Raw genomic sequence first — 12107 nt, forward strand, 5'->3', positions numbered from 1 at the left:
CAACATCCACAGGTATTTGGAATAAGTTGCTTCCAACCCTCATGGTTGACTTTGAGGGGTTTGACACTTCAATGGAGAAAGTAACCACAGACATGATGGAAACAATAAGAAAACTGGAACTAAAAGTGGAGCCTGAAGATATGATTGGATTTCTGCAATCGCATGACAAAACTTGAACAAATGAGGAGTTGCTTCTTATGAATGGGCAAAGTACGTGGTTTCTTGAGATGAAATCTACTCCTGGTGAAGACACTGTGAACAATGTTGAAATGACAACAAAGGATTTAGAGTACTTCATAAACTGAGTTGATGTAGCAGCAGCAGGATTCTGCTACGGAGAAATCCTTCATGGAAGGAAGAGTCATGTGATACTGAAAACTTCATTTTTGACTTATTTTAAGAAATTGCCACAGCTATCTCAAACTGCAGCAACCACCACCTGATCTGTCAGCAGCCATCAACAATGGGATAAGCCCCTCCACCACTAAAAAGATAAGGGCTTGCTGAAGCCTCAGAATATCATTAGCACTTTTTAGTAAAAAAGTATTTTTAATTATGATGTATATATATTTTTAGGCATAATGCTTTTGCATACTCAATAGGCTGTAGAATAGTGTAAACAGAACTTGTATATGCACTGGGAAACCAAAGAATTTGCATGAAGTGATTTATTGTGATATTTGCTTTATTGTAGTGGTCTGGAACCAAACCTGCAGTATTTTCAAGGTATGCCTATATAATGCATAATTTTGTTTATATATAATTCTTAAAATGATGAAATTATAAAAGTGGAGAAAAGTTAAGCCATCTCCATGTATTAAAAATTTGTGGTTATGAAATGGCAACACAAAAGATCCAGTATTTGACTGTGGTGGTTGATAAATGAATGTACACATGTGATAAAATTATGTAGAACTAGATATATATATATATACACACACATATACATACACACACACATGAATATGCACAAGTGAAAGTAAAATTGGATAAATCTGAGTAAAACATGTGGCTTGTCTAAGTGTCCATATCCTGCTTGTGTTAGTTATACTCCAGTTCTATCACCTGTTACCATTAGAAGAAACTGGGTGAAGAATACACAACTATGTGTAAATCTATATTATCTCAAAACAAAAAGTTTAATTAAAAAACTAACTCCATACACCCTGCACTAGTTTTTAGGGATGCCATAATGAATACCGTACACTGGGTGTCCTTGATAACAGAAACTTATTTTCTCCTAGTCCTGGAGGCTAGAAGTACAAGATTATGTTGTCAGCAGGTTTGGTGTCTGGTGAGTTCTCTCTTCCTTGGATTGCAGATTGCAGAGACTGCCTTCTTGTTGTGTCTTCACATGATCTGTGTCTAATATTTTCTCCCAAAAAAGGCATCTGTCATATTGGATTAGGGCCCAACCTAAAGACCTTATTTTAACTTAACCACTTTTTAAAAGATCTTATATTAAAATGTGATTATATTCCGAGTTACTGAATTTTAGAGCGTTAACATATGAATTTTAGGGAAATACAGTTCAGCTCATAACAGACTTACAACAATAAATGTCTTAGCAGAAACCGTAGGTTAAAAGCTTTATGACATTGGATTTGACAATGACTTCTTACATATAGCACCAAAAGCACAGGCACAAAAGATAACTTGGACTATTTTGAAATTAAAAACTTCCATGCATTAAAGGGCACAATCAATAGAGTAAAAAGACAACTCATGGAATTGGAGGATATATTTGTGCATCATATCTGATAAGGGGTTAATATGCACGATATATAAAGAATGCCTACAAATCAACAACAAAAAATAGACATTTTGAAATAGGCAAAACTCTTGAATAGACATTTCTTCAAAGAAAACATGCAAATAAGCAATGACCAAATAAAAAGACGCTTAACATCACTAATTATTAGGGAAATGTAAATTAGGTGACACCTATGCACTAGAATGGCTATTATTAAAGAAGCAGGAAATAGCAAGTGTTGGTGAAGATGTGGAGAAATTGAAAACCTCTGCACTGTTGGAGGGAGAGTAAAGGCTGCAGACACTGTAAAAAACAGGATGGTTAGGCCGAGGCGGGTGGATCACGAAGTCAACAGATCAAGACCATCCTGGTCAACATGGTGAAACCCCGTCTCTACTAAAAATACAAAAAATTAGCTAGGCATAGTGGCGCGTGCCTGTAATCCCAGCTACTCAGGAGGCTGAGGCAGGAGAATTGCCTGAACCAAGGAGGCAGAGGTTGCTGTGAGGCGAGATTGTGCCATTGCACTCCAGCCTGGGTAACAAGAGCGAAACTCCGTCTCAAAAAAAAAAACAAGAACAACAAAAAACAGGATGGTTATTTCTCAAAAAATTAAACACAGAATTAGAATATAATCCAGCAATTTCACTTCTAGGTATATATACTCACAATAATTGAAAGGAGGGACTCAGAGATACTTGTACATCAGTGTTCATACTAGCATGATTCATAATAACCAACTTGTGGAGGTATGAGTGTGCATTACAGATGAATGAATAAATACAATAGGGCATATAAATACTCAGCCTTAAGAAGGAAAAAGGTTCTGACATTTCTTACTACATAGGTGAACCTTGAAAACATTATGCTAAGTAAAATAAGCCAGTTAAAAAAGGACAAATATTGCACAACTCCACTAAATGAGGTACCCAGAGTAATCAAATTCATAGAGATTTAAAGAAGAATTGTGATTGCAAGGTTTGGGAGAAGAGGAAATATGAAACAATTATTTAATAGGTACAGATATTTAATTTTGCAAAATGGAAAGAGTTCATGGGTGGATGGGGGTGACAGTAGCACAACAATGTGAATATACTTAATGCCACTGAAATGTACATTTAAAAATAGCTGATACATTTTATGTTACATTTATTTTCCACAATTAAAATAAAATTTAAAATAGATTTTTCAAAGTTAGACAAATATAAAAGAGATTTGTGCACACAACAGGTTCCTAGAAAATGCTAGCTACCATTTCTTCCTATAAACACTAAGCCAGATTTTAGTTTTTTTCACTAGTTTCTTTCTAGGACCCATCTATCTGCCTCTCCCCTTTCTAAATCTTACTTTTTCAGCCAGAACCTTGAATTTTAGTAGATGAGAGATCTTAAAGAACTGATCAGACTAGGTCCCAATCAGTACACTTCTTTATTGTGTATCAAAAACTGAACAGTTGGTTTGAGACTATTTTATATATATGGGAAATATGGAAAGTATATGTATTTCCCACTTAGATGTAAGAAAGCTGTCTCTTGGTAATAACGTATCTCCTTTTTATATGACAGCAAATTTAATCATCCAAGTATGATAAGATAATAAGTGTTCCCATCTTGTTGCTTGGATACAATGACATTAATATTCTTGAGGTAATGAAAAAATGGAAGCAAGTTATTTTTCCTTCTGCAGTAAGAATTGCATCTAATGGAGAATTTTACTTTCTGTTATTTTAATGTAAAATGTATTCAGTCTTCTTCATATTGTATATTAGAGTTAATATATCACTTGACCACAATGACCTAATATCAGATTGGGCATTTTGCCAGACATAAACTCATTCTTTATTCTTGAGTTTCTTAAAGAATATCTTGAAGGATTTTAATATAGTTAAAACATTATATTGTTAAGTAACATTTGGGAAACATTAGATAAGCATTGTTTATGACAATAGGCATTTATTTATGATTGAACTTCTCAGACATCTTATGCAATAATTTATATGTTTTCTCTCCAAGCAGAAGATACAATACATGGAAGATTTCAGATTTATTTTCCTCCTTTAGCCCTTAGTTTTTTAATTGAATCATGTCAGGACTATAAAATGTCCCTTTGGGATGCAGTAAAATGTAGTATTGGGATGGATGAGGATGGGGCATTTTGCCCATGAGGAAATTGAAAACATCTTTATGTTGTTTTCTCCCAAAAGAGATGAGAAAGGCAAATGTTCATTTTTTTTTAATTTAATAAAAATGTTGGTGTTCTGGAGTTGACCCTAGGAAAAAAATAGAGAATGTTAGCTTGGTGACTAGCATTTAGCAAGTACCTGCTGAGCATCAAAGACTTTGCCGTGTTAGACAAGAGTAATAGAGTGGTGAAAAGGGGAAGTACACGGAATTGGGAAAGTCTAATGTGTTCATTTGAATGCTGCTAAATTAATTCTCATTACTATAGCTCAAAATACAGTGAGTGATTTAAGACTAGACCGTTTAAAATTGAAAAAAGTAGAGACAGAAAGATACAATTAAAATAATTAGAAGATGTAACCTAAAAATATCATTTTCAATAGCAACAAAATTTAAAGTACATAGGTATAGTCAAACAAAAGATATACAAGAATAATTCATAGAAATGTATAAAAATATAAAGCTTTAATGAAACACTTTAAAGAAACCTAAGTAACTGGTCAGATATCCTATGTTCTAGCATGGAAAACACAATATTATAAAGATGATGATTTTTAAAAATTGGTCTGGGCCCGTCTTCCTTGGCTTGCAGATTGCAGAGGCTGCCTTCTTGTTGTTTCTTCACATGATCTGTGTCTAATATTTTCTCCCTATAAAGACGTTAGTCATATTGGATTAGGTTAAAGATCTTATTTTAACTTAACCACTTTTTAAAATTCAATTAAAAATTCCATCAAGGATATCTTAAAAACTTAACAATATAATTTTAAAATTTAAATGGAAGATAACAGGACTTATAATTGCCCCCTTATCTTCTATGTAAATTGCCAAAATGCTGTTAGCGAAGAAAAATGGAAAAGGAAGACTTGTTTTGCTAAATAAAAATACAATGAAGCTATAGCAATTAAGAATACAGTATAGATGCGGGAATAGATAAATGAATCAGTACAACTCAGAAATAATCCAAGCATACATGGAACTTTGATATATAACATAGGTGACATAGTAGATTAATTGAAAAAGGAAGGACTATTAAACAAGAGAGCTGAGGCCAGGTACGGTGGTCATGCCTGTAATCCCAGCACTTTGGGAGGCCGAGGCAGGTGGATCACTTGAGGTCAGGAGTTTTGAGACCAGTTTGGTGAACATGGTGAAACCTTCTCTCTACCAAAAACAAATTCAAAATTTGGCTGGGTGTTGTGGCCCATGCCTGTAGTGTCCCAGCTACTCCAAAGGCTGATGCAGGAGAATCACTTGAACCCAGGAGGTGGAGTTTATAGTGAGCTGCACTCTACCCTGAGTGAACAGCAAGACGTGGTCTCAACAACAACAACAAAAAAACAAAAGCCACACACACACACAATAAAAAAAAAATAGAGCTGAAAATACCTGGTTAGCCGTATGGATGGGGGAAATAGTTTCAGTTCATGGTAGGTCACATAACCAAAATCAACTCCATATGTATTAAGGTCAAAAGCAAAATTAAAGATTTTGGAAGAAATTCTAGTATAAATATTTCTAATCTTGGATGGAGCAGACTTCTGAAAACAAGATACAAAAAGTGATAATAAAGAAAGAAAATGAACTTGGTAAATTATATTACATTAATATAAAGCATTGTTCATCAAAACATACTTTTGAGACAGTAATAAAGAAAGGTAAAACTATAAGAAGATATTCATAACATACATAATAACCCAAAGAATATTAACATCAAGAATATGTATAACCAATATGTGATTGGCAAAAATTAAGTTTTACATTGCTAAGAGTTGGAGAGGGTGGTGATCAATACAATCTCTTCTACAATGTTGGTGGCAGTACACGTTGGTACAACTTCTTTGGAAGACAACTGGCATTGTTTACAAAGTTCAACATTTGTATACCCTATGACTCAGCCCTTCTACATACAGTTTAACTGTTAGGTGCTTGAATACCTGTAGAAAAATGTTGTTAGAATTTCTCTCGGTACTCTCTCTGCCACAGGAAAACAACTAATCTGGAAATAGCCCAAATGCACTCAATGAGGAAATGAATACATGACGTGTGCTATATTCACACAGTAGAATATTATACATCAGTGAAGTATAACTAAATGCAATAAGCAGGGATCTTAGTACACAGAGTTTGAATTTCAAAAATCATTTCCAGGAAACTATAAAGAGTACACACAAAAATTACAATATATTCTTTAGATATAGATATATATTATATATAGCTAGAGCAAGACATAAATAATATAGAAATAGATAATACAATAAAATAAAATCCACAAAATTCTCAAGAAAGTCATTAGTTTTGACAAAAAAATGAGTGCATAAGCATGAATATAAGTTTCTAGTAATAGTGGTTCTTAGGCTGTTATAAATGTTATTTTTCCTAATAAATTAATAGTCTGGCCTCGGCATGGTGGCTCACACCTGTAATCCCAGCATTTTGGGAGGCCAAGGCAGGCAGATCACCTGAGGTCAGGAGTTTGAGACTAGCCTGAACCAACATGGCAAATCCCATCTCTACTAAAAATACAAAAGTTACCCAGGTGTAGTGGCCAGTGCCTATAATCTCAACTATTTGGGAGACTGAGGCATGAGAATTGCTTGAACCCAGGAGGCAGAGGTTGCAGTCAGCCAAGATCATGCCACTGCATTCCAGGCAGGGTGACAGAACAAGACTCCATCACAAAATTTAAAAAAAGTCTGTCAGTGGACCATTTAAGCATTGATGTACTATTAATTATTTATTCAATTTTTACATCTTATTTCCACAAGGAAAATTTTAAAATATGATTACATTTTTAGATTTTGATGTCCCCACTCTACAGAAGCTGCTATTAGAAGGGAAGTTAGATGACATTTAAGCTACCCTCCTTCCCAGGGCTTAGAAAGACTTGCAGAAAACCAGGAGGTCTTTGGGAACCTCCAGTGCAACTCAGGCATCACAAACCTACCTTGATATGTGTGGAAATACAGTTTTAAATGCACAGCAAGACCTTTCTGTGTTTCAATTGAAGATACTTTGAATGTCACTAAAATTCTCTCTCTTTAGAAAACCTTATTTTTGCAGCAATCATTCTGCATTGGAGCCTGTAAATCACTAAATCTAAATTTTTTAAAAATTTTTCAGATAACAAAAGTCAAACCCACAGAAGTTGGACTGCCTCCAGCAACGATCGTGTCATTGAAATGAAAATCACTGGAAATAGGTAACTTCCCATCTTCGGCCATACTGAAATCTGTGACTTTCCTTAATCAGTTTAGGACTTCAGTCACCTGAAACAGCAGCAGGAGCTATAAAGTAAACTAAATTGTGGTTTCCATGAGTCATTGATGCTCATCACAACTGATTTCCTTTCAAACTCTAGTGGTATCTTTGGCCTCATTGGAATGCATTAAAATGTTCCTTTTTCTGACAGTGTGCTTCCTTGCTTTCCTGTACACTGACTTTCCACTGGGCATATTCCAACCTTTATGGGTTAGTGTTTTAATAGCTACCTTCCTCAGCCAGGAAGCAGCTTAAGCTACAATTCATTCATATTGGTAAAAATAGATCTTTCTGGGAACTACAATCTCCGAGTCAGTTGAGAAAAACATATGAATAGCAAAAGGATGTAGATAAAACATAACAACTAAAGAAGAAAACCAAAGAATTTCACTTGATTGGGAGATGATTTACAGTCTAACTTTCGCAGTGTTTCTGTTAACCCTAAACGGAAACAAAAGGCCAATTTTGATTTCATTTTAAGATTATGATATTTATGGTCTTCTGCTTAAACCTTAGGAATGTCATTTAAAAAAACAACAAAATGAAAAACTCCCCCTAAAACCCCTAGTGCTATGGAGTCTAGATGAAATGGGTTTTGCTTGAGAACAGAGTTTGATAAAAGAGAAGTCCATTTTGCATTCATTCATTTCCTCATTCATCCATTCATTGATTACAGGTATCTTCTTTTTATAAGGCACTGGATATTGATTGAAATCAGTTTAAAGCACAGTCTGTTGCTTCAAAGAATTTATAATAATAGGATTTATTCCTTTATAATAAAGATAAATCAGTATTTTAATCTGTCACTAAACCACAGAAACGCATTTTTAACATATAATTTAACTTTGAATATCAAACTCATGAGAAAATATATTCAGACATTTCTTTTTCTTTAGAACGTTTACCTTGTGCTTGAAAATTATATCTATAAATCAAACTGTTTAGGGCTCACCATGATTTTTATGTGATAAAATATACAAAACACAGTACAAAACCAAAACCAAACCCCAACAAAAACAAGAAAACCTGAAAGGGAGACAAATGCCTAAAGAAAAATCATTAATTTATTGAATATATATTTATTTAGTGTTCTGTGTTCAACATACTACATTTACTGTCACATGGAAGTATAAACATGATAAGCAAAAAAAAATCTCCACCTTCCCAGTTTGTAATTCAATTGAAAGATAAGAGAAATAAACATGTAGACATAAAACCCAAAAGATACGGGTTGGTTGTTGTAAATATTAGGCTCTCCAATATCCTTTCTCAAACAACTTTTGATTTTTTTCTTTTATAATGCATAACACAATTTGTGCTGATTTATTGACTTGGATAGTTTTTTTTAAATGTCAATGAGCTCTGTTAGGCTGTAAATTCCATGAAGATAGAAATAATCTCTATCTTGCTGCCTGGGTTTTCTCAATATGTAGCACATGGAAGCACGCCATAAATATTTTTTGATGAGGCATAAAATAAATGAATGCTAGGAGAATAACAATGTATTTATTTCAAGAAACGCTATATAATAATAAAAAATAATGGCAAGTATGATAATGTTGAAAATGCTCAGATAACATCTAGGGGCAAAAAATCAGACAGTGATGCAAAAGTATACCCAGAAAAGATCTCTGAGCAAAAATAGATCTTTAAAAAGAGGAAATATACAAAATGTTTTCTTTCTTTTTTTTAGATCAACATCTCACACTTTTAGAACAGACTCGCATTTATACACAAATTTCATGTTTACAAGTACAAAAGGCAAAGAACCTCAAAGAAGCTAAGCAACTGCATCAGAAACTACATTCAATAGAATACTGTTGTCCCCATTCTGTAGTTAAATCCAGAGGAAATGGTAGATGCTATCTCACATATGGACTCCACTTTTGGTTTTAGAATTTGGAGGCTGTGCGTGGTTCAGCAGAGGTCTGGGTTTCTACAGAGCTGAACTGAGACTCCATAGTGTTCCAGGCCAGATCAGCCAGAATAAAGTCGTCCATTGCTGCTTGAGTTTCATTGCTGGTGAAGAACAAGCTCCCTAAGGGTTTCAAACGCAGAACTCCTGGTGTGTGTTTCTGTACTGTTCAACTGAACTTTGCTTTCTAGAGCAGGTATATTTTTAGCACTGGAGATCCCTTCAGTTTGGGTCTCTGTGTCAGATGAATCAGTATTCACGGAAAAGCTGGAGAGTTTCAGAATACTTCCCAGAGGCAGATGAGGGCTATTGTCTAAGAAAAAGTTTAAGTCTGTCTGTGTCTGTGTGTTAGACATCTCAAGGCCTAAGAAGTTAGAATTTCCCCTGCACCAGTAGGACTGAGCAGAGGTATCTGCAAGTAGGAAGTCTGTTTGAGTCTCTATATCCAGTGACTCCAAGACTGGCTCTGTGTTCATGGTGCTAAGTTCACTCTTTTCAGTTTGAGTCTGGATATTTGAGACTCAGAAGAACACTGAAATCAAAATCGATTCCAGGATTCTGGGATGGGCCAGATGGGTGCTGGGTGTCAGGTCCAAGATTTGTGTCAGACAAAAAACTACGATGATCCAACATCTGAGCAGGCAGATGAATTGACAAGATGTTTTCCAAATCACTTAATAAATCCATGGTTTGGGTCTGATTATCTGTCATGTTCTGTGAAGGAAGCATACTAATCTGTGTACTGAAGTTCATAATTGGTGCAGATTTCTCAATATCTTGATTTAAAGTCTTAGGGTCATTCTGAGGTAACAAACTATGAGTTACTGCCTCTGCTACTAAGCTGTTACTTATAATGTTACCTGTAGCAACATTATATGATGAATGAACACTCTCAAAAACTGTCTCCACACATTGTAGCTTGGTCCATCTGTATGTGGTCATCCGTTGGACTTTGTATCCCACTGGTTTGAGTTTCTTTGGAGACTCAAAGAAACTGACTGGAAACAGGTGTCAATAAATACATCAGTCTGAGCAGCTATAGATGAAGTTACCTTAGAGCTGGGCAAAAATGTCTGAGTGTGAACACTAATGGGAAGAGAAACTTGAGAATCAAACAACAAATCAGTTTGAGAACAAGACAACACAGAGGAATCAGTGCTGGCCCACTGTGCAGAAGGTATAAAGTTGTTTTGTGAGGCATAAAACAGATCTGTCTGCACACTGATGGAAGAAATGCTGTTCTTTTGACATGGGTTCCCTAGTTCTTGTAGAAGAGCAGATGGACTTTTACACAAGTTCACTTGAACACCTGTACTTATTGGCTCAACAGCAGCAGGATTAGCAGTTTTTAAAAGAGGTGGGCTCTCCTTTAGAGAGTAAGCCTCTGAGTCTAGGCCAAGGATCAGTGTTCCTGCCAACAAGGGCAGCAAGCGCACAGCCCCTGTGGCAGAGCCCTGATTGACACCTAACTACCACGGGCTGGGCTGAGGAGTCGGCTGTAGGCACAAAGACAGGCAAGAGAGAAAACTGCATCACTGGTAGTTTAACCAAAGCCACTTTTGAGGATATCTTGGCAGTATTGCAAGAGTCTGCTTTTCAGTGTTAGAGCCACAGGAGTCTTCAGAAGATGGTTCTAGCTTTATTTCTGAATCTTCTAGTTCTTGAATATCTGGTCTAGGGACTGGCTGGTTGTCAATGATTCAGTGGTCTTATTGGATACCTTCCAGTTTTGCAAGCAGTTTCCATTTTCCTTCTTTTTACTAGGTGGATCCCTGTGTTCTGCAGGGATCTCGAGGCTGGTTCGGTAGATCACTGAGACTGCAGTGCCTTTCTACTGGTACAGGAACAGCCACGTGTGCACTGGAAGATCTTGCCACAGTCCTCTGCGTGTCTTTTTAAGTTCCATTCTATACGATATGAATTGCTGCACTTACTACATTTGTGCTGCTTCTCTGCATGCATTTTCATAAAGTGCTGTTTACAAGAGAAAATTGAGAAGATGGTCTGTCAGAGCCCCTGGGGCAGCCTTCGATTGGACAGCAGTAGAATTTCGGTACAGTTTTCAAATCTTTTCTTGTTCTTGATTTGACTATGCCATCCTGCAGGCGCTGTCTCTTGGCCAGGTGCAGGCTGAGCGCCAGGGTGTTGGGCAGGGTCTTGCAACTCCCGTGCACGAAGCACAGGATGCTGGTCGGCGTACAGGGCGCTGGTCCGCGCACCGCGCTCAGGATGCTGGTCCGCACTCCTGGGCAGCTCGCTCCCCCATGGCTGATCGGCTCCCCGGCCTTTAGCGCGGGGACCGCGGGCTGCTGCGTCGCCCCCGTGGGTGGCGGTCGGCTGCCCCCAGTCGGGGTTCCGAGGGCACCCACGGGCCCAAGGTGGCGGTGGCAGCTCCTCTTGTGGCCGCCAGGACGGCCCGGGTACCCGCAGCCAAAGCCGGGCGCCCTGCCGCCGCTGCCTCCGAGGCCGCCATGGCTCCCCGCACGGCCGCCGAGCTGATAAAATGTTTTCTTTGGTAAAATATGAGTTAAATCATTTACTCTCATTCTTTTCGACATTTTCCAACATTTCTAAAGTAACATATTTTTCATTTAAGATAATGAGTTACAAAAGGATACATTAAATGAAGTTGACAGTAGGTCCATTGCAGAGTTTGGGGGAAGTTCTAATGAGATTCTAAAAGATTAAAGGAGATTATGGCTAAAGAGATTATGGTCAGTGTGTTGATTCTATCCTCTAGGGAAAGTACATGAGATTAGTCATGACTCCAGATGGTGCCAGGACCTTCTATATTAGGAGTTACAACTGTTAAAAAAATAAAGTTTGTAAAGTTGAACATTTTTGTTTGTTGTATTTCTTAGTCCATGTTATTTAGTAAGTTCTAACTCATAACAAAAATTAGACTTAATTCATAGGCTGAGTTATTTTGACTTATTTACTAGTCAAGTTTAAATTTTTCATTCAACACTTAATGAAGTCATTCAAATAGTAGTAAAAA

At 36.6% G+C, this 12107-nt stretch overlaps 1 pseudogene; it reads right to left on the bottom strand.

Moving 5' to 3' along the window:
- Positions 1-8454: 8454 nt before the first annotated feature.
- Positions 8455-11601, bottom strand: LOC100398798 (ATM interactor pseudogene; annotated as a pseudogene).
- Between the last annotated feature and the right edge of the window lie 506 nt (positions 11602-12107).

Source organism: Callithrix jacchus, chromosome 17, assembly GCF_049354715.1.
Source record: "Callithrix jacchus isolate 240 chromosome 17, calJac240_pri, whole genome shotgun sequence".
In the NCBI taxonomy this organism is placed as follows: domain Eukaryota; kingdom Metazoa; phylum Chordata; class Mammalia; order Primates; family Cebidae; genus Callithrix; species Callithrix jacchus.